This window comes from Boleophthalmus pectinirostris, unplaced genomic scaffold (assembly GCF_026225935.1).
Source record: "Boleophthalmus pectinirostris isolate CB_2022bp ecotype Guang Dong unplaced genomic scaffold, ASM2622593v1 HiC_scaffold_19, whole genome shotgun sequence".
NCBI classification, from domain to species: Eukaryota; Metazoa; Chordata; class Actinopteri; order Gobiiformes; family Gobiidae; genus Boleophthalmus; species Boleophthalmus pectinirostris.
The window spans coordinates 12,997,598-13,021,535 of NW_026571140.1; the positions used below are offsets into that span (position 1 = coordinate 12,997,598).

Sequence of the window (23,938 nt, forward strand, 5' to 3'; positions counted from 1 at the left end):
AAATGAAATAAGGACACAATACAGTGAAGCCATAAAATGTAGTGAAATAAAATAATGTCATGAAACATAATAAAACATATAATATCTTTATAAAAGTATGAATGAAGATTCTATGTTGCTTTTTCCATGTATTTGAGCTGAATTTGTCCCGTCCCACTACAAATATTGTATAAGCAGCTCTTGAGGTCAAAATAACCCTGCTGTGTGTTGCCTGCATCTAGTTAGAAACTTTTGAGTTGTAGTTGTTGTAATGCTATTACAGTGGCAGCAAAACTCCACTCTGGTGTCTGAGAATTGCTAAAACTGCTTATAAACTCAAGGCAAGGCATGTTTATTTATATTTATTTGTATAGGACAATTAGTACATAAAGTAATTCACTGTGCTGTACAGAATAAGAAATATTAAAATTATGATACAAAAAAATCAAAACACAAATAATCATCATAAAATTAACATTAAAAGAAAAGAGAGAAGAGGGCAGAATAAAAACCTTTCAGTCATATGCACAGCTAAACAGAACTGTTTTTGAGGCTGGATTTAAGTAATGTAAAGTAAAGTAAAGGCCTGTCTCACATGTTCAGGAAGACCTGAGCTCCTCAGAGTGCGAGATGGTTCATGTGGCACTAACATGTCACAGCACCTTGGTGCTAGGCCATGGAGAGACTTACACAAGCAGGGCTGCTTTAAAATCTATTCTCTGAGCCACTGAAAGTCAGTGCAGAGACCTGAGCACAGGAAGCATGCACTCATACTTCCTGGTTTGAGTCAGGGCCAGAGCAGCAGTGTTCTGGATATACTGAAGGTGTCTCACAGCTTGCTTGGAGAGGCCAGTGAGCAGGCCATTAAAGTAGTCTAACCTACCTGAGGCAAATGCATGGATAAGTCCCACCAGGTCTGCTTTAGACAGTACACCTTTGATTTTTGCTATGTTTTTTAGATGGTGAAAGGCTGCAGATGTTATTGCTCTGATGTGGCTGTTGAGGGTCATGTCCAAGTACATTATTACCCCTAGATTTCTAGCCTGAACTCCATCCATCCATTTTCTTCATATTTATCCATGGACAGATCACAGAGGCAGCAGTCTAAGCAGGGAGGCCCAGACTTCCCTCTCCACACACACTTCCTCTAGCTCTTCTGGGGGCATCCCGAGGCGTTCCCAGGCCGGCGGAGAGGCATAGTTCCTCCATTGCGTCCTGGGTCTTCCTCAGGGCCTCCTGGGACTTGCCCAGAACACCTCTCCAGGGAGGCATCCAGGAGGCATCCAGAACAGATGCCCAAGCCATCTCATTGCTATGAATAATTAGGATGCTGTGAATGCATAAAGTAAGTGAGGAATAACTTTGGAACGGCAAATGAACTAGTTTTCCCCATTTTTAAGACGATATTTAAGATTTTTGAACAAAAATATTATTTTTCCTTTTTGTTGTGCTGATTCCATCAATCAGTTGTATATGTTTTCCCCCAAATTGACAGCATAACTCATAGAACATTTGTTAATGAACTACAAACTAAAACTTTGAATTGTATTAAATATTAAGCAGTATGGAAATTAAAATGAACAGTGAGACAAGTAGAACACTTAAATTCAACTGACAGTGCTTTTGAGTTTACCCTGCACATTACATTACTCTTTCCAATCAATACTTTTTGTCTGCATTTCTTTTTGTTGATTATTTGTGGGTGGCTCTTTGAACTTTGAGCCAATTTCCACATATAACATAATGTATTGCACATCCTATATCCATTCACAAATCTATGTACGTTTATCAGCTGAAATATTGAATATAGCCCAAACAAAAACATTTTAACAACTGCTTATTTTGAGAATCTTTTCTTTGCAAATGTTTTGGCTGCAGGTGCTATAAATCCTTGTGGTTTTATTTTCAAATAAAGTGGACCATACAGTTTAAAGTACTGTGCCAGGGTTGCCAGATAATCAACCATTTTAGCCCCAAGGTAAGACCTGCATAGTACAGTGCATGTTTCCTGCTGCTCACATGTGCTGCGAATGAGGAGAGGAAGTACACAGAGAGATAATTGTGCAGAAATGAAGAGATATGTCATCACATTGTACTGTATAGGAGATATCAATCCACAGCTAACAATGAAGGCTGGAATGTTAGAAGATGAGAAGTACAGTGTGTGGTAGTGGTGTCAATACATGGTTGAGTTTGTCCATTAATAATTTCTTAGGGCCTTTATGTTGCAGTAAATGTGAAAATATATTTCAAAAAAGTGTATGTCTGTTTTCCAATGTGCTGTTTTGTGAATGGGTCTTCAGTACACACGTTGCACATGCCAGAAAACATATAGTCTTTAGTCTTTCTCATGAGTTTTATTTAACAAAAGTTATTATTTAAAGTCTTTCATTTTAATCCAAAGTTTGGCTTTAGCTTCATAACTCCATGGAGTCACGCAGGTGCCCGTCATCGGAAATCTTGAGCGGCGCTGCTTTAAATAAGGTAATGCCAGGTAACATAGGCGAGGTGAGACATTGCTTTTGTCATGGAAATATGTGCAGTTACTCATAATACAATATAAAAGAACAATATACCTGCCAGACAGAAGAAAAAAGTTACCAACCAGATAGAAAACACAAGAACAGACTATGCTACTACTTTTGCACTAAATTTTAGAAGTGCTAAAAGTTTTGTTCTCAGTGGTGACACATGACACTTAACCAAAAATATATATTTTTTAAAGGTGCACTATGTACCTTTTCTGGTGGATGGAATTTATTATCAGTAAAACACCTCCTTGAATAAACAGTTGAATCTATTACTGAGGAACATTCATAGCAAACAAAAACATGTAATAAAAAATATAAAAAAATCTCTTGTACAGATATTGTAAAAGCAGCTCATAGAGTCAACATGAAATTGGGTTTAATTATTGCCTGCAAAGTAGAATGCAATTATTGTGATGGCAAAACTTCACTATAATAAATAGCAATAAAACTTTATTTATAATGCACTTTTAAAAACGTAATTTAAAAGTGCTGTATAAGCAGCAAAGAACAATAACCAGAAAGCATACAAAAACAGACAATGACGCAAACAATGAAATGAATTATAATAAATAAATTAATAAAATAGGATAAAAATAAATAAGGAATGAAATCAAGCTGAAAACAGCTAAAGGAAGGTTAACTGATAAAAAATAAGTTTTAAGAAGATGACACTGGCGGTCAGGCCTTATTTCCTCAGCTAAAGTCAAGGTGCCCAGACTGAAATGGCTCGATCACCCTTCATCTGGAGCCTGGACTTTTTAACAGCCACAGGGACTAGCTTGAGGCTCTGCGGCTGTGGAAGGCTCGTACGGGGTTAAAAGTTCTGCAATGTAACTTGGTGCAAGACCTAAACGAGCTTTAAAAGTGATCAGTAAAATCTTAAAATCAATTCTAAAACACACAGGCAGCCAGTGAAAGGAAGCTAAATAAGGGGTAATGTGTTGATGTCTATGACGACTATGACCTATGCACAAAGTCACTGCGGTGAATACAGGATGCTGTGAATGTATAAGGCAAGGGAGGAATAAATTTGGACCACTGCGACTCATTTAAAATGAACTAGTTGTGTTATTCACATTTTTAGAACAGAAAACAATCAGGTACAATGCCTTTTTTTTGTTTCCTCTTCAGCTGCGACCATAAAGAAAACATACTGAATATTTCATCACACTTACTCAGACCTCCACAGTTCAACTCGTCCAATCTAAAATAACTGTACAAGCCTGTGTGCACACAAAGCCTGTGCACATTCTAAATCTGGGATTATTACTTCCAACAGCATCCGGAATTGGTTTCCTTTTGGTTCAGAGTCCATTTCATCTGTGACTAACCCAAATTAACCCACTCCCAACCTAGAGAGAGAAAGTTCCCATCCCTCAGCTCATCCCAGCCAGAACCCTGACCTGATTTTGTCGCATTATTCCACTTCTTACAGAGGTGGCTGCTGCAATGAGCCCCCTCTCAGTAGGTCAGTGCGGAATGCAATGTTGTGCACTTTTCTGCTGCCCCGAGCGAAGAAACTGGAGTGAGCAGAAATGATTTTTGTATGCTCCTTCGCCTATGTGCTCCATGTGTGTACTAGTACGTGCTGCTCAGTTCATTAGTGACATGGGCGCAAACACAGCATCTTCAGGCCCTGCAGATGTTGACTTCTCCGCATTCAGGAGAGATAAATGGCCACTCCGACTACAAAACCAGAGGCATTACAGGCGATGTACTGGATTTTGACTGTCTTCAAAGCGTGAAAAACAGAACAAGTTCATTTTAAACGGTTTGCAGTGGTCTAAAGTTATTCCTTTCTTACCTTATGCATTCTGAGCATCCTAATTATTCACAGCGATTAGTTTATAAGCATGTTTCACAACTGTAATGCTAACAATAACTGGCATGCTATCAGTGCACTTCCTGGTTGCATTATATTTTATTATTATAGATTTCAAGATTTTACTAAGATATTGTATCTACTTTTTCCTCGTAGTTTTGGTGAAGTTTATCATGTTACTTCCCTGGTTGGACATGGGCAGCAGGTGTGACATGCGCAAAGTTAAAAGGCCCTGTACCAGATTTTTCCCCATGTATGTGAACACAATTTGGTGTGCCCCATCAGGTGCACGGTTAGCACATTAGTTGCAGTGTATCATCAAGCCAAAAAAGTTGTGAACAGAGCTTGGTGAATAATGATGATGCTTGATATTCATAAGGTAAGTGAGGAATTACTTTGGACCACTGAAAACTGTTTGAAATGAACTTGCTCTGATTTTTAAGTAAAAAAATCAGGTACAGTGCCTTTAATATCATCAAACAAGGTCAAAATCAAATCTAATTTACACAATAGCTATTATTTCACAAAGATGACAACACATTGTGGCCAAACCATCTTATCAAAGCCTGAGCCTGTCAGATCTCAGAAGCTCAGCAAGTCTGGGCCTTCTTAGTACTTGGATGGGAGACCACTGGGAAAATCAGGTGTCACAGTGGAGCGCCAGTCGCAAAAACTGTTGTTGTGTCCTTAGGACACTTCACCTACATTGCCTAGTAAGAAAGTTGTGTTTGTGCATGTTGGTGGTAGTCAGAGGGGCCAATTGTGCAGGATGGCAGCCTCGCTTCTGTCAGATTGTCCCAGGGCAGCTGTGGCTTCAATAGTAGCTTGCCACTACGAGTGTGGAGTGAATGAACAATGAACTGTAAAGCGCTTTGGGTGTCTTGAAAGGCGCTTTATAAATGCAATGATTCGGTAATTACTTCATTAATTTTCATAAATGAACATGTCTCTGCATTGAATTTGTGTGTACTGCTGACATAGCTAGAGGGATTCCATTTTACAATGTATCACTACTTCCTGTATTTTATTTTATTTTATTTTTTCCATCAACTTTTCTTTTCTGATTCTGATGTTTTTCTTATCATATATGTCTGTCCCTATGTGGATGTGGTCAGAATGAGACAGAAGTCAGAGCAGTTCAAATATAGTTTTTTAGAGAGTGTTTTTACAGATGTATGATAAATATTGATACTATCCCACCAAAGAAATGCATGTAGACTACGGCTGCCGAGAGAACTACTCCGACCCCGGTCCCATTTTCAGCTCTTTATAAACATGGCAGAACACACAGTGGAGTGTAAATACCAGCGGCATTAAGTCCTTCGAGGTAAGATGAAATTCTGTAATAACACTTAATCCTTTCGCAAAGATCAACCTCGATGCATTGGACAACAAATAAAAGCGGACCATGTCAAACTCCCTGAGGTGATTTGTGTGGACTTCTCCGGCAGCTTTCAATCAATCTGAGCGTGCCTGCTTGTGTGTTTGTGTGCCCCTTTAGAATTCATGTTGACAGCAAATACGAAGGCTTAGCGGGGGATGTGAATTTACAGTGTTTTTAAACTTGGCCAGAGTGCAAGGGCTGAAGCAGGGCTGGTGTTAGGTTTGTTAGGGTCATGTGCAAATGTCCTCTTTGGGGGCCTCTTATTTTGTCAGAATAAAGAGATTCATTATCCTACATAACAATCCCTACATGATGATTTGTAATTTTATATTTGTTTTTAATGTTTTGGCCATTTTTTCTGGACTAGCAGAGAGCCAAAGGTTAGTAGTTAGTCCATTCACTTCATCTTAAAGGTACACTCTGTAACTTTTCTGGTACAAGTGCAGCACCTGGTTGTGTCCATGGTGATATGCTAGGGAAATTGCTTTCCCTAGAATGCACCACAGTATTACTCTGATTCATCAGCTGGTTTCACTTCGTGGAAACTGTCTGACCTTGCAGCATTAGGATTTATTTTCTTTTTTAAATTTAACCAATCTGTGCCATTTGGTCGTGACGTATGTAATGCACCACTAACAGGGCTAACTGGTATATTAAGCATTTCCCAAATTCAGTAGGAAGAAAGGCAATAACGTCTTTCCCCTTGATAAAATTCACCAAACATTCTCTTTGTTCTGGTTTTAAATCCTCAGTCTCGGGATTCGTTGCCAACAGAGAATATATGGCTCTTTGCTGATTGGCTGGTGCCCAGACTTGCACTTCCAGGGTTCTTGCAAACCATCTAGTGTATTCCAATTCCTGACCTAGTCGCTGGAGAGATGAAATTGCATGGAGGCACTAGGTGGTGCCAGCCTGGCTACCACAGTATGGTATAAAACTGTCTTATTATGTAATTATGTGTGTTTTTACAGTAAAACGCAGGTCCACCTCTCCACAAATCTAAGTGTAAATTGGCATGGTGTGTGTCTCCATGGACATAGATAAATAAAAAATTCCAGGCAAAGCACAACAACATTTTAGTGGTGGCGGACCTTCCTCCTGGAAAGTTACACAATGCACCTTTAAAGGGACAGTCTGGATTTTGAACATAGGACCTTTAATTGGACATTTCCTAGTGAGCCAGAGTGTTGGAGACGTGTGGAGACACTTTTTTAAAATATTCCAGCCAGTCCTTGTATTTGCAGAGGTCACTGGTGCTAGGCTAGTGCATGTCAATGGCCATAGTTAGCCTCCCACTAAAAACAGTCTTACCCACTCCACAAAACACCCGAAGCAAAAGAATTATAACACCAGCTTGTCAATGTGAATATCTGTGTCGACAGAATAATTTTAGAAGTAAAACCAAGCTTGCATCTGAAGGATTTATGGCTGAGCAGCAGCAGCAGCGAGTTGTACTTCCTGATTGAAAACTTGGCAGCGGTGGCATGATATATGAGAAAATAGTCCCTCAACATGCGACGATTCATGCAATACAAGGTTAGTTTTATTTCAAACATTATTCTATCAACACAGACATTTACATCGATAGGCTGGCGTAATAATAGATTTGTTTCGGGTGCTGTGTGGAGTGGGTAAAACAGTTTTTAGTGTCAGGCTAACTATGGCCATTGACATGCACTAGCCTAGTACCAGCGACCTCTGCAAATACAAGGACAGGATGGAATATTTTAAAAAGTGTCTCCACATGTCTCCAGCACTCTGACTCACTAGGAAATGAGGTCATATGTCCAAAATTCCGGACTGTCCCTTTAAGTATTTACTACATCAAAAACAAACAAAAATGAGTAACCTATCTTATTTTACTCTAAAATGTGTTATATCATTTATTTTTCTTGAATGTAAATTTTCTTTCCTCTGTTAGCGTCTAAAAAAAAAACACAGTATGTTTTTGATGAGGAAACAATATTATAACATAGATCAGAAAATAGTGTAATATGGGCTCTTTAACACACTAAGACTAAACAAAATAGATGAATCAGTGATCAGGAGTCAACACTGAGGTGAAAGCAGAGGTTTTAAACAGAGACAAGTTTAAAAACGTCCAAGGCGACAAATGCACTCACACACACAGGAGCCAAACGTAGGGGAGGTCCCAGGCTGGTTAGGTAACTAATGGTGCCTAAGAGCTATCAGTTGTGAAGGTGGAGGGAGGCCATGAAAACTACCTGCGAATTAAAGTCATGCTCAGTGACTTCTGTCCACACAATTACACCAGACTAGTCCAGACGCAGATGGATAGGTGAAAAAGCAGAAGGCAGAAGGATTCCGAAGTAAAAACTGATAGGAAAATAGTATTCCTTTGCAATGGGAGCTTTTAAAGGCATGACACGCTTCACTGGTACTGGGCCTATAGTGAGCAAAGACCCAAGCCAGATTGATACCAGCTTTTGAATTCCTTTCTGCAATTTCTACAATTGCATAATCTATTTTCCCCAAGCTATTGAGCAGTGAATTACCTAAAAGGGTGGCTCAGCAAGTCTGCACTTTGTCAATAAAGTAAAGGTTTAGAGACAGACAAAGGAAGGAGCAGAGGTCCCCAGTTAGGTTTGAAGATTGTGGGATGTGCATCAATATCAGGGCGCCTGCAGGATGTCTGGTGATGGTGTGTACAGTCAAGTGGGTGAGGGGAGCTCCACATCATCACACACATACAACATAAGGTCTTGTTTGTGTAACCAGGCTCAGAAACACATTTTACAGCCCTAAGTAAAAATAGTCCTATTCTGAGTAAAGAGCAACATGATAGGCGACCACTTTGGTCAAACTAAATGCAAACACACTTTATTTTAACTGATTCACTTTGTAAATGAGGCAAAATTAGGGTTATAATCACATCCCTGGCCTTACTTAGCATTTTAATGCACACTTGTTAAAAATCTGAGTTTTGGGTCCAAAACTGTGTCTGAAATAGACATTTTAGGTTCAACTATGGCCACTACATGTGAATTTCGAGGTTGGATCAATGACTGCTGCTAGCAGTCCCACTGTGTCTATAGAAGAGTAACAGTGTAGTTCAAGCACAGATGTCACACACTGGTCCATGCCATGTTGGATTGTTGTGGCTGTCAATCGGTTGTCAATCATCTGTCCAGAAACTGCACCACACCCAATTCCTGTTTTCAGTGGGGAAAAGGTGTGCACACCCCTGCAGGCACCACTGATCAATGTAAAAGCAATCCAGAACTTTGTCTTTCAGGTTTATCAGTACAGAAAATTCTAAGTATAGTCTATACAGTTGAACATTTTTCTCAGTATATGGACAGACCATGCCTCATGTGAAAGCTCAGAACCTCCAGAATTCTCTAACTAAGCTGCAGAGGCTGTACTAGCACTGATTCATGACTGGCTGCAGGAGCTGGGGTTTAGGGTTTGAGGATTCAGATGACTCATGTGGGGCACATTTTGACTTTTCTGATTGGATAATTGTCTTGATAAAAAAGTCCAAAGATTTTGTGTAAAAGTATAAATCATCATTCAGATTGTTTTAAAAGCTTGATTTGAACATGTCTACTTTGTATTTGGGGACACAGTTAGGTCAAGTTTATGATATTTTAAATCTAAATCTTACATACAGTTCCTATAATAGAAACATAGAAGCATATTGTGAGTGATAAAAAACAAAACAAAAAAACAACTAAAGGATAGGAGCACATTGTGGTAAAAACATTATAACACAGAAAAGCACAGGCAGGTCAAAGACAAGCCTCTTACAGGTGGATTACAGATCCGTTGGCTGCCCAGGTGTGTGCTGAGAATGCCCTGGATGGCCCCAAAATAATAGCTTTATAATGTATTATTTATAGCAGTGTGTACAGCAATAGGCGACTTCTTATTGAAAACATACATCTTTGGGTCTGGAGCTTTGTGGCAGTGGGACTCATGTCTTTCCAATTGTATGTGTGCTTTGTCTGTGCTGTACAGAACACAAGCTGAACAAGTGCAGGGAGGCTGGAGCTGTCAGCTGTGTTTAAGATGGAAATAAAAGAAAAGAATAAAATCTAGGTTGGTATGGAAACCTTTCCTGTGTTTCAGACTAAAGTAAAAGCCTGAACAAAGAAATACTTTTTATAATACACTGATAAGCATAGAAAAGCATGTGCCCTTACTGTGAGCAGGCTTGCAACTCCACAAGCCTGACTCTTATTTGGCCTGCTTGTTTTGTTGTTTTGGCTATAATATTGCACAATATGGCATAAAACCATAGACTACATATATAAATGGAAATAACTAACTTGCTAGCTACTGTGTTCCAAATAGAAAGTGAACATAGGGTGCGCTTCCCACTCCATCGACTCCGGCACCAATTCACTTTGTACTGAAATATCGTCACCCCTCTCTATGTAATTGCTGCTGTCGGGCTCCTCAATTTGGTTGTAAAATGTTCGCATTAACGTGATCCTGGTGTTTCTATTCCTTTTTTCCCCCTTCATTTTTCCTCATCCTAATATGCTCCAAATTCACCCTACAACTGCTATCCTCGCTGAGCTTCGTTTGACTGGAGCCGGATGTTATGAGTGAGTCTCCAGCCCTTAGTCCACTTCTTTATACAGTCTGTGCATAAAACGTATCTATTTCCAAAGATAATGATGCAACGTATGGTTTTAACTTTCTGTTTGCATGGAATCAATCAGTTCCATTATTATATAGCCTGTTTTGTTGTTTTTGTCATTTTTGTCTAGTTCTGCCTTTTTTTTAAAAATATGTAAATATGCTATATCAAATGCTTTATTGCATACATTTGTGTGATAGACAGAGAGGGAGCTGTGGCTACAGTCGTAGTACAGTAGTAATTGGCATACCATTACAAAAAAAAAAACGTAGAAGCATCTTTGTCTGTCCAAAAAATAATTGTCTTTGAGTGTCCAAAAATGTGTCTTTAAAAATATGTATAGCTCTTATTTTGATTTCTACTTGTTCGTCTCCTTCTTTCTATATGTCTGCTATTTAAAATGAAATGCAGACGAAATTGGTCATTATCAGTGTTGGGAAGGTGACTTTTAAAATGTATTCCCCTACAGATTACAGATTGCATACCCCAAAATGTAGTTTGTAATGGAATATATTAAATTAACTTAAAGTGAGTAACGTAATCTGAATACTTTGGATTACTTGATTTGCTGTAGAGGAGCAAAGACAAGGATATCGTAACATAAGATGTTTTGTCTGCTAAAAGACAATAAAAAGCCCAGACTTTAAAACTATTAAAAATGGTATTGATAGAAGAGGGAACATGTCCACGCAGCATGATTTACTCCTGTTAAATCCTGTTTTAGTCCTGTTTTAGTCTTGTTTTACTCCTGTTTTACTCCTGTTTTAGTCCTGTTTTAGTCCTGGTTTATTCCTGGTTTGGTCCTGGTTTAGACCTGGTTTAGACCTGGTTTAGATCTAGTTTAGTCCTGGTTTAGTCCTGGTTTAGACCTGGTTTAGTTTCCGGCAATGAGTGGAATTACCGAGAAAAAAAAAAAAAAAGGGGGGGATATAGCCCAAAATGCGAAAACAGGAAAATACGGCCGTGTGATCCATTTATTTCAACAAAGTAACTGTAATCCAATTACCACTCACTGAAACAGTAACTGTAACTGAATACAGTTACTCATAATTTGTACTCTGATTACATAACTCTGGTACATGTAATCTGTTACTCCCCAACACTGGTCATTATCCATCTTTGTATTTTAAAGGGTCCATATTACGCTATTTTCTGATCTATGTTATAATGTTGTTTCTTCATCAAAAACATATCTGGAGCTGTGTTTTGTTTCATTCACGCACAAATTAACACACAAATCTTGCATATTTACACTCTGCTCCACCTTGTGATGATGTCATGTGGTGATACAGGAAGTGCTCTAAGATAACTGCTCTGGAATTGCCAGTCTCTACTGAACTTAAAAAAACACTATATGACATCACAAGTTGGAAAAGAGCATTTTGATATTTGAAGATGTAGACAGACTAATAATCCAGGATTACTCAGACATGTGAGAGTGAAACAAAACACAATTCCACTTGTTTTGATGAGGTAACAGCATTATAACATGGCTTAAAGCTCACAAGAATCAGATTTGCATAATATAGGACTTAAAGTTTTTGAGCCGTATCATCCCATAGATCAAAATGACTAGATTGTTTCTTTGAGGAACTTATAACTGAAATGTCTGATAATTAAATACTGCACTATTCAAAGACAAGAAATGGTCACTGCCAGAAGAAAGACAGAAAAAGACAGAACGATCGAAAGATGTATTATTTACAAACCAAATCAAAGATAACTAGCTCCAATGTAAGGGAATATGTATTATCAGTATAATGACATGCTCTGTTCTATTATGGATGTGGCTTTGTGGCTATACATCTTACATAATATTAAATGTTTCAACTGTAATTCAATCTATTCCAGCATCAATAATTAAAGACACAGCCAACACTATACAAAATGCACCATACTGTAATGTAATGCATGCTCTCAACGCATAGATAATAATGCCCTTTGAAAATCAACAAACCAAATGCTAGAAAAAATATTCACTTACGCTGATCAAAACAGTATGGATCATGCATAAAATGGTATATATTTTTTGCTTTTACACAATTCATTAGTTGGCTCATTTAATTCCATTGGCTTTCTTCAATATTCTTAAAGCGTCAGTACATGATTTTAATGCATGCTATACATCAGGCATTGTGCGACAAAAGCTGCTAAATATGAAAAAATATTATTAATATATCTGGCATTAACTCATTCAGGAGCTACTGGTGGGGTCAACTATTGCAAAAATCAGTCACATTGTTACTAAAAATCACGGGAAACAAACTGTCTGACCCTGTCCAGATACTTGATTCTCTAATATGGTGCAAGAGTAACTAATAAAGGAAATAGTAGGCAGAGATATGAGAATTAAGGAAACAACTCCGGGACATTTGTTTCTGTGTCATGATACCCAACCAGCCGAAATCACACACTTTGAAAAAAATGTATAAAGATGAGTGGATCTGGAGGCGTATCCTATCTCCCTGATTTCAAAGAGCGAAATTGACAGGTGAATTAACCAATCTGAGAGGCTGCTTGCTAGAAATCTGCGCGGGAACACGATTTTCAGTCCCACTCCTGCCCGCACCCGCTTTGTGCAGTCCAGCTCCCGCCCGCAAATCCCACAAGATGAGGATGTTCGCTTTCTTAAGCTCTATCAAACTAAGAGAAGCAGAAAGGAATTGCGAGATTAGACCACATCCGCAAGTTTAGGCTGCTTAAAATGTTTTTATTAATGTCAAATAAAATATCCAGCACAAATGATGTATGATAGGCATACATGAATCATTTGTGTATTTTTTACCTTACACTTATATGAGCAATGAGCTTTCAAAACGTGCCCCACGCTGCACTGTTTTGCATCGGGTCCTGCAGGTCAGTACAGGGCTCTATTGCTTACAAATAAAAAAAGGACAAAAATCTACATAAAGGACCGAAAAACAGTGCAGAATCAACAATCAGAGCACCAAACTATTGCTTACTTCAAGTAAAAGAAGTTATATATTTTGTTCTGAATGTTATGAGAATTTTGTAGAGCAAAGCAGACGTCTTCCGCATTTGAGGGACCCATGAGACAAATGAGTGACTATGGTTAGATCATGTGGATGGAGCTTTTTCATGCTCTATGGTCCGGTTCCAGACCTTTCCGGATTCGAACAGAACGTAGAAGAGACTGGCTGGTCAGGCAAGCATCACTGTGTAATATCACAGTGGCAAAAATGACAACGTGAGCAGGGCTAAAAGTTCAAAATAAAAAATGTTCCTCAAGTACAGGACTTTTTCAAACTAATGAAAATGATCTTGATCCTCCTCTCCTCACAACCTACTGAGCACTTTGGAAGGATTAGCAGGTAACACATTAACCTCACAGCCAGAGAGCCACGAGTTAGTTCAGGGTAGAGACCTTTCATTGTGGAATTTTTCAGTTTCAATGCTGAAATCCAGTTAGTTTAAATCTAAAATGGACCCTCTTTGATCTGAATCCACTCTACCCAAACCAGCACATGCAGCTAGTCATGAATCAGTGCTATTGCAGCCTTTGCAGCTCAGTAACGGAATTCTGGAGGTTGTGAACTTTCACATGAGTCATGGCATGTCCAGAAAAATATGTATTTGTCCTCAGTTTACAGATAAAGACATTGGAAACCCATGTTTAGTTGCAATTGTGGTAACTTTTGTGGAACTAAACACTAAACTGTCGATAGAGTGTTTAAATAGCATAATAGCAAAGTCTCTCACACTTTTTGGGAAATTTAGTGCAAAGTAGAAAAATTTGCAGATTTCTGGTCAAAAACAACTAAATCCAACTTTGTGCTGCCTTCAGTGACCTCTGCAATTTCAAGTAGTTGGAGACATCCCAAAAGACTGCCGTTATTACAAATACTAGACGGAGTTTGAAATGTGGATACCTGTTAAACGAATCACATTGTTCCTTTTACCTCTATTCCCCAACCCTCCTCCCTCTTTTCTCTCCTTTTATTCCTCCAGGTACTGTCCAATACAGCTCTATTTGAAATGCAGTTGTGAGCAGAGTTTAGATGTTTAGTATCACTTTAAGCAATAAAAGCACAGGCTATACCGGACCTTAAATGACACATCCTCATATGTACATTGCAATTTCCATTTTATAAACCCAAACATGAAATGCAATATACACAGACAAATTATCTATATAGAAGGAAATGAGAAAGTTATTTAAAGCCAAACATTAGGGGAACACAGCCTCCCTCTCTCCTGCATAAAGCACTTAGGTGTTGTTGTAGCCGTGCAGTCGCCCATTAACCTCTGCATTGTTCCACAGTGGAGTGGTGGTTGATGGTGAGTTCCTGTATATGGCCCAGAGCAGAGGCAAATAGAGGGGCATTAGGCTCCTCCATCCAGGCCTCATCTCAAAGAGCTTCCTCTGTCAACAATAACAGCCCACAGTAAAGCATTTTTCATTAAGCGCACAGTTCAGCGCTAGTAGGTAATGTGGAGGCAATAACAGCACAATCAACGCAAGTTTGTTCCAGGATTACACAGGGCTCAACCTGGAGACAGCCGTACCTAATATTACAGAGGAACTGCTACTGTTGCTAATACTACTGCGACTATTACTGTTACTACTACTGCTGCTACTGCTGTTGTTAATGCTACTGTTACTGCTGCTAGGACGAATACAATGACTACTACGACCACAGCAACTACAACAACAACAACAACTGCTACTACTACTAGTTAATTTCTCTTTACTTACATTGCCGTTAATGTTACAAGGCTACTACTATGTCATGCACCTGCTACTACTACTTCAACAACTACAATGACAACTACAACTACAACAACAACAAATACTACTACTACTACTAATAATAATAATAATAGCTGAGTTCTTGTGTTTTTCTTTTTTCCATCCATCCATTTTCTTCCGCTTTCTTCTGCAGTCTAAACAGGGACTCCCAGACTTCCTTCACCCCGGACACTTCCTCCAGCTCCTCCGCGTGGACCCCAAGTCGTTCCCAGGCCAGCCGAGAGACATAGTCCCTCCAGAGTGTCTTGTGTCTTCCTCAGGACCTCTTTCCGGTGGGACATCCCCAGAACACCTCCTGAAGCAGGCCCCAAGGAGGCATCCAGAACAGATGCACAAGCCACCTCAGCTGGCTCCTCTCAATGTGAAGGAGTAGCGGCTCTACTCCGAGCTCTTCAGCCTATCTCTAAGGAAGCGCCTAGTCACCCTGCAGAGGAAACTCATTTCGATCGTTTGTATCCGTGATCTTGTCCTGTTGGTAATTTTTTTTCTTTTTTCTTCTAACTAAATAAATGTGTCATGTTTTAATTTGACCAATACTAATATATTTTTTTAAAACAGCAGGGATTTATCCCTTATGAAAAATATGGAATGGAATAACCTCAACTGGCCATGTCCACCCAGGAAGTAAATTTATAAACTGAAATTCAAAAACAAATTGGGAAAAACTAGGCAAGGTGGTCACTAGTGAAATAAGTAATCTAACCTGTCAAAGCAACTAAAGGTTTCAAAGACTGCCCCTTTACTACTTCTGCAAGGAGAAAATGGACTGCCTGTCAATGGGGCACAAACCAATTCACACAACCACTGGCTTTTGGAACAGATTTCACATTTCAGATCTTTCTGGCAGCACAGAAAAGCACAAATAGTCACATGGAGAAGAGATCCACTCAGAGGAATTTCAAGTTGTCCAGCCTGGAATACAACCCACAATTTCCTGAGAGGCAAGAATCCCTTTTAGTACTATAGATCTTCTAAAACCAACAACCAAATAGCTACTCGTGTCAGCAAGTTGTTTGTCACCACGGAGATATTATTGCTTTGTCTGAAATGTTCCGCAATATGTCATCAAATGTCTCCGTCTTGAATTTATTCAGTTCAATCAAACTGATGTATTTATTGCTCAGAAATACTTCAAAAACATGCACTGTGAAAATGTTGCCGTTTCACAGATCTGACCTAACTCATCTAACTTGGCCTGGTAGTGTTACCTGATCTGTTGCCATGGAGATAGAAAAGTTTAATGCCCTACTGTGGACTATTCAAATCAAAAGAATAACGTCTTGATTTTGACAAGCAAGTGAACAGTCGTCCATTTTTAAGGGTCGCCTCTCCACAAATATGTCCTAACTTATCTAACTTGGCCAGGTAGCGTCACCTGATTGTATCCATGGAGATACAAAAGTTTAATGCCCTAATGTGGAATATTCAAATCAAAAGAATACCATGTCCATTTCGACAAACAAGTGAACAGTTGTCCATTCTTAAGAGTCGCCTCTCCACAGATCTGACCTAACTTATCTAACTTGGCCTGGTAGTGTCACCTCATTGTTTCCATAGTGATACAAAAGTTTAATGCCATACTGTGGAATATTCAAATCAAAAGAATAACATCTCCATTTTGACAAGCAAGTGAAGAGTCATCCATTCTTAAAGATCGCCTCTCCACAGATCTGTCCTAACTTATCTAACTTGGCCTGGTAGTGTCACCTGATTGTCTCCATGGAGATACAAAAGTTTAATGCCCTATTGTGGAATATTCAAATAAAAAAAAAAAAAAAAAAAAAAAAACATCTCCATTTCTTCAAGCAAGTGAACAGTCATCCATTTTTAAGGGTCGCCTCTTCACAGATCTGACGTAACTTATCTAACTTGGTCTGGTAGTGTTACCTGATCTGTTGCCATGGAGATAGAAAAGTTTAATGCCATACTGTGGAATATTAAAAAACAAACAAAAAAAAAAAAACACCTCCATTTCGACAAGCAAGTGAACGATCACCCATTTTTAAGGGTCGCCTCTTCACAGATCTGACCTAACTTATCTAACTTGGCCTGGTAGTGTCACCTCATTGTTTCCATAGTGATACAAAAGTTTAATGCCATACTGTGGAATATTCAAATCAAAAGAATAGCATCTTCATTTAGACAAGTAAGTAAACATTCTTAAAGGTCACCTCTCCACAGATCTGACCTATAACTTGGCCTGGTAGAGTCATCAAATTATCTCCAAAGAATAATCATTTAAACAAGCAGGTTTTGTGCCCTCCAATGAAAAAGTTACACAGTGCATCTTTAAATAATCATGTTTAGTATTAGTGGAGGAAAACTACTTGAGTTCTTTTTATTTCTTGCCTGGATGTTTTGTGGCCCCATCTGTGCTCCAGTTCCGACCCCTAACCCCTGCTCTCCTCACAGTTGGATAATTACATCCCTGTGGCAGAAATATTTTTCAACTTATTCCGATTTCAATATTTTTCTTTCATTTTGGCTTTTCCCTTCTGGGGCTGCAACTGCACGCCACCCTGCTTTCTATCCTGCTTTCTATCTTGCTTTCTGAGTTGTCAATCTTTGAAAGCACATTTCTTTCCAATTCAGTATCATCATCTGTTGTTGGCATAATTCATTTGAGCCCATTGCTGTTGTGTTATGAAACAGAATTGAAATGCAAATTAACCTATTTTTCATTATTTTGTTCTTTTCATTTTTAATCCACATAAAAAGAAATAAACAAACAATTTTATCAGTATTTAGTTTAAACAAAATCACACCAAAAATAAATACTAAAATGGCCAATTGTGTTTTGTTTATTTTAACAGACGGTATTATGCAAAATCGACTTTATGGAGCATTCTACCGTGTTATAACATCATTCCCTTATCAAAAACATGCCTGAAGTGGTCCACAAGCCCATGTGAATTCAAATACAATCTGAGAGGTCAAATGAATTAAAAAAAAAACAAAAAACAGTTCTCTGAAACTACTCTCAAAAAGCATGTGTGTTACCAGACATGGAGTAAATTTATGGAATAGCTTAGATGACCATATTGAAGCGTGCACATTTGGTGCACTTCAAAAAACAATATAAAAATCAAATCTTACAGAAATATCTAAAAGACTAGATATAAGTGATTGTATTTCTGTTAGAGGGGTTAGTATATGGAACAATCTGAGTGATGATTTTTAAAAAGCCTAACACTGTAGAAGCCTTTAAAACAAGAGTATAAAGCATTATGTTTTGAAAGCGCTGGAATGAATGAATTATGCATTAAATTATGTTTGTTTTAATTTATATTTTGTCTCTTATACCTACAGTAAGACGTGAGTGAAATTGTAAAAGCAAACTTGCTGTTCATAAGATGCCTTTCTTGGGATTCTGTCATTGTTTAAAAGGGTTAGGCATTATAAGTACTTTCTATTTCAGCCCAAACCAGGGGTTTTCAAATTGGGTGAATGTGAGCCTCCCCTCAGCGTAGGTAAAGACACCTGATATATCCAGCACAAATGATGTATGACAGGCATACATGAATCATTTGTATATTTTACTTTACACTCATATTTAGTTTGCTGACTGCAGTTTATCATCCCACCAGCCCGCTCCCACATTGAGCTTTCAAAATGTGTCCCACGTCGCACTATTTTGTGTTGGGACCCACCGCAGGCAGGGAAAGTAGTGCTCTGCCCCAAGACCGCGGAGCAGGGCGTCCGCAAAGCACGATCGAGCGACTGCTGCGCTTAGCTCCGTGAGGCGTGAAGCTCTGGGCTGGTCCTTTCGCCTGTGGTCACCTGACAGTCTACGCGGGCGCACTTCTGGGCCCACCTCGACACTCAGTCTTGGTTCAGTTCTGGTTTAATCCTGGTTTAATCCTTCTGGTTCAGTCCTAGGATCAGTCCTGGTTTGTGTCTCCTCCTTGGGGAGGTGCACCTCACCTATAGAAAACCACTTGCCTAAACTCTTCGGGTCATGATCAATGGGGTTGTAGAATCCGTGTATCATTTGTTCATTTGTTTTTCAAAATAAAACCAAAAATAAGAAAACCAACAATTTTCTTCATTATTTGTCTCCAAAACCAAAATGAAAAATGATTTTATTTTTTTTTTTTATTTTTCAGTTTTCGATTTTTTGTTTAAATGAATAATGGAAAAAAAAAAAAAAACATGTCTAAACCAAGGACTGAAGCAGGACTGAGTGTTGGGACGGGCCTGGAGGTGATCAGGACTGACCAGGACTGAGACCGGGACCAGACTAGGACCAGGACCAAGACTGAGACCAGGAGTGATACCAGGACCAGACCAGGACATGATCAGGACTAAGACCAGGACTAAGACCAGGACTAAGACCAGGACTAAGACCAGGACTGAGACCAGGACCAGACTGGGACCAGACCAGGACCAGACCGGAACCAGACTTTGAAAAACTAATAAACAGATGATACACGGATTTTGAACTCTATGTTTTGTTTTGTTTTGTAGTGCTGCAAAATGACTGGATAAACTACTACTACTACTACTATGTCACCCCTGCTCCCACACACGTTTCCTTAACAAAACAATATACAGGATACAAAACAGTCCACTACATACGCTATGTGCAGTACTTTCATTAGTGGCATGCGTGCTGATCGTGTTGTGATAGCACTCTGCAAAAGGGAGGGATTTAGCATAGTAACATGGTGATCTAAATATGTTGTGCTGATAACAATAATGTTCCACACAAGTGTAATCCCTCCTTAATATTTTGATCCATGTAACTTTATTGGCTGATTGAAGTTTCCAAGAGCTGATGCACAAATACACACAAGTTCCCCTGGTGCCAGAACAGCTAAATTCGTCCTCTTGTTTTCCAGTCACTTTCAGAAATAATAGTAAGAAATTTCGCTTAGTGTTGAGGTAAAGGTGTTTGAAATTGAGGTAAAGGCGAAACTGAGGAGATGTTTTTTTGAAGAGGTAACGGCATTATAACACGGCTTAAAGCTCACAAGAGTCAATTTTATGTAATACAGGACCATTAAGCAGATATGTTTAAAATTGTCACCGTGGCAGAGAGAGAACATAAGAATTCACTTTAACCATGAAAACGGTTTGTATGTCTCTTTTTGGATTTGTATTCAAAGCAGAAAACCCAAAGTGCGAACCATGCACGGATTATTTGTCTATGTTATTTTATTTGTTCTGTGGTATTTGCTAAGATTTTTTTTTTCCTTTTTTCTCCTGAGAGTATCAGGCTGACGCGGAGACGCTTTGTTGTCTTGTGTGTTCCTGTTGTAAATGTCACTATCATTAGAATGTACGTGTATAAAAGCTTGTAGCACAGTCCATTATCCACAGTAATGGCAGTAGGTAAGTCTTTCTCTCTCTCTGTTGCTCCTCGTCATTAGATATAGTGTTTGGAAATGAAACATCTCTATCAGTACAAACCCTGCTGCTGTACAGATCCTGACATTGTACATATGTCGATGCTGTGTTGAACTTACTAATGAAAAAAAAACAAACCTTGCTGCTCTTTCTGCCGGTGTAGAGTGATAAAAATAACTCAATTGTGTTTATTCATATGACATGTCAAGATGACTACAGTCCTCAGCAGTACATTTACCCTACTGATATGTAGATACACTAGTACAGGAGATACATAGGTAGTTAAAAGGCCCATATTATGCTGTGCTATAATGCTGTTTACTCATCAAAAACATGTCAAATGTTGTGTTTTGTTTCATTCACACATGTTTAACACACAAATCCATTTAAGGTGTGTTCTTCTCTCTAACAGAAAAAACTCGTGATGTCTTGTGGTGACATAGGACTGTGTTTTTAGACTCCATAGAGCTTCTCTAGAATCCTTAAGATGACTTCAGGACTAGAACTGACAGTCTCTACAGAACTAAAGATAAAATTATAACTGTTCACTTGAAAACAACCTCTACATGACATCACAAGATGGAAGAGCATTTTGAGCTTTGGAGATGTAGACAGACTAATACTATAGGATTACTCAAACCAGGGGCCATTCCTCTAATCTGATTGGCTCTTGAAGTGCCCCTGTTCTGTCAATCAACTGATGAGAAGAATGACCAGAGAATTCAGTGATCACAGGTGCAATTCCACCCCCAAACTCTTGGCGGCAGTAGACCTATTGTGTCAATACAACTTAATGGGAGAAGAAATAGACCTGTGGAAGGCTTTTTTTATGGTCTATGCTTGCAATGCTTGAATGTTACCATTCACTGAGTCAATTCAATACTTTATTGCTTCATAATGTTTTATTTGTCTTTGAAAAGGTGTGGGATGACTGTCCAAATGTATTTGCACTGTACTGAATTAATCATTTGTGTGCTTGGATGAACCCTGTACTTGGCCCCTGAATGGCTCCTGTTTCAGACAAATCCTAGAACTGCCACTGACTCGAACATGTGTGAATGAAACAAAACATAACTTCAGATATGTTTTTGAGGAGGTAACATTTTAACTTAAACTTAAAGCTCACAAAAAAAAAAAATTGTGTAGCCTAATATAGGACCTTTAAGTAGATAGATCCATACTCACCCACTGTTTTTGCACCAGTGTAGTCTACATATGTAAAACCTTTTGACACTTTTTTGGGCATAAAAGTTGCAGCCTGTATTTCTATAAATTCCAGTGTGACTTCGAGCCTTAGGGCACACTCACACTAGGCTTTTTGAACCACAGAGCGTTCTGTGACCCGCTCTCACACCTGCACAACCCACCGGCCCAGTGACGGAGCTGTTTTGTTTACATGTTGCGCTAAAGATCTAACGCTTTAGTGAAGACTATAAGCCCAGAGGCATGAAATGTTTCTTATATAGTGAGGCAGATATGAGTCCTGCTGTGATACGCACTCCTCTGTGAGTTTATGGATTAAACAAGAGCGAGGAGCAGTGAAGCAACAGGAGACGATCCTTATCCTTTTAAACTATGAGCAACATCAGAGGTGCTGATGCAGCGCTCAGGACTCACGTAATAAGTTTTGTGTATATACTTACATGAGCGAGGTTCCATGGTGAGCTTTGGCCCACCTCCTCCTCTGTGCAAAAGTCCTAACAGGCCATACTTTAGCTCTCACACTGGACACAGACTGCACTGAAGAGGTTTTCTGGGCTTTAGCCAGCGTGAGTGCACCTTTAGTGATTTCTCTCAGTAATTTATTTTCATAAGATGAATAAAGGCAAATTAACATGAGAAATTGCCAGTTACTTAAACAGATTTGAGTAGATCTAAACAATTTAATTTCCATTTTAACTCCCAGTTCACTGCAGTATTGTGAGCAGAACTTGAATGCATTCTAACCCTGATGAATCACAGACCCTGCTACAGTTGCTCCTGCTGCTGCTGCTGAGAGGCTCTACACTGGGACATGTTTCGCCCGGGGCCAGTGTAATGAGGGCAAGCACAGCAGATGCACCACTGCCTGCAGCGGTCAGCCTGCACTGTTCTCCCGGTCTGTGACAGGACCACGAAGACATGGGAAATACCCATACAGACACTCTACAGAGCCAGACTATAGACACACTCCACACAGACACTCCATAAACTCTGCAAAGACTCTGTACAGACTCTACACAGACACTCTGTAGACTCTACACTGACTGCACTGTGCCATTGGGTTCATCTGAAAACTGTGCGTGTGTTTTTGGAGTGTTTTAATAAAGTAACAAAAAAATACTCACTTAACTTAAATCAGATCATGTCCAAATTTTTAAATTAAAACTAAATAGATTTTTCTTACAAATCTCTGTAACCCTTGGAGGATCCCCCACTTTGGACACCTCTGTCTTAAATGGACTCGAGCCTGACTTGCACTCAGATTCAGACTGTAAATTCAGAAGGCGTGACTTTGACCAGTCCTAAGTGACTTGGACACAGACAATAAGAACTTGAGGATAACTTGTGACTCAGCAACAAAAGTGATACAGTAATGTACAATCCACCAAGTCATATGCACATTAAACTCACTTTGGGGACCAGCAGAGCAGCCTCCTCTCTAGTCTCAGTCCGCACGGTTCTTGATGTTATTTGTCTTTGTAACCGGAGGACTTGAAAACAAATGTATCCTGTCAAGCGAGACTATGATGAAGAGCCGCGAGCATTCTTTGTGACAATGCAAAATGACACTGTATTCTTAAATATAGCCTCAGAGCAAACAGACACGCACGCATCCTCCCCAAAGGAAAGTAGATCCGGAAAACTTTACATTAAAATATCATCGCACCAAAACAACAAATCATCAAACCTGACCAAAATAAAGTGTGCACCTGCTCTGAAATACTTTGGAATTGAATAAGTGATAAAACATTTTTTACCTAAATTAGAAAAACATAAATGTAAATGGAATTGAAATGAGTTATCGCCAACAATATAATAATAATTTATTATTATTATTATTATTATTATTATTTTTTTTTTTTAAAGGTGCACAGTGTAACTTTTCAGGTGGAGGGTCTGCCACCTGCTTGATGCTATTGCCTTACCTGAACTATACCATTAAACCAGTACATCTTCATGTTGACTTGTACACTATCAGACAACAGTTTGGACACACCATCTCATTCATTCATTCATGTTTTCTTTTTTTTTTTCTTCATTATTTTTAATATATACAAACAGAAGATATCGAATATATGAAGTAAGATACATAGAAATATGTACTAAAAGAAAAGTTAAATAACTCTACAAAATTTTGTTTTATTTTATATTTAAATCCTCAAAGTAGTCACACTTTCCTTTGTCGAAAAATATTTTGTTAAGGTTTTTTTTTTCCCTTTATGACACAATGCTTCACAATGCTTCATATATTTGATGTCTTCAGTATGTATCTAAAATGCAGAGAGTAGTA

At 38.8% G+C, this 23,938-nt stretch overlaps 1 protein-coding gene across 1 annotated transcript in view; it reads right to left on the minus strand.

Annotated features, from left to right (window-relative positions):
• The window catches only part of si:ch211-186j3.6 (neural-cadherin), a 545,061-nt gene that overhangs the window by 334,756 nt on the left and 186,367 nt on the right, over positions 1-23,938 (minus strand).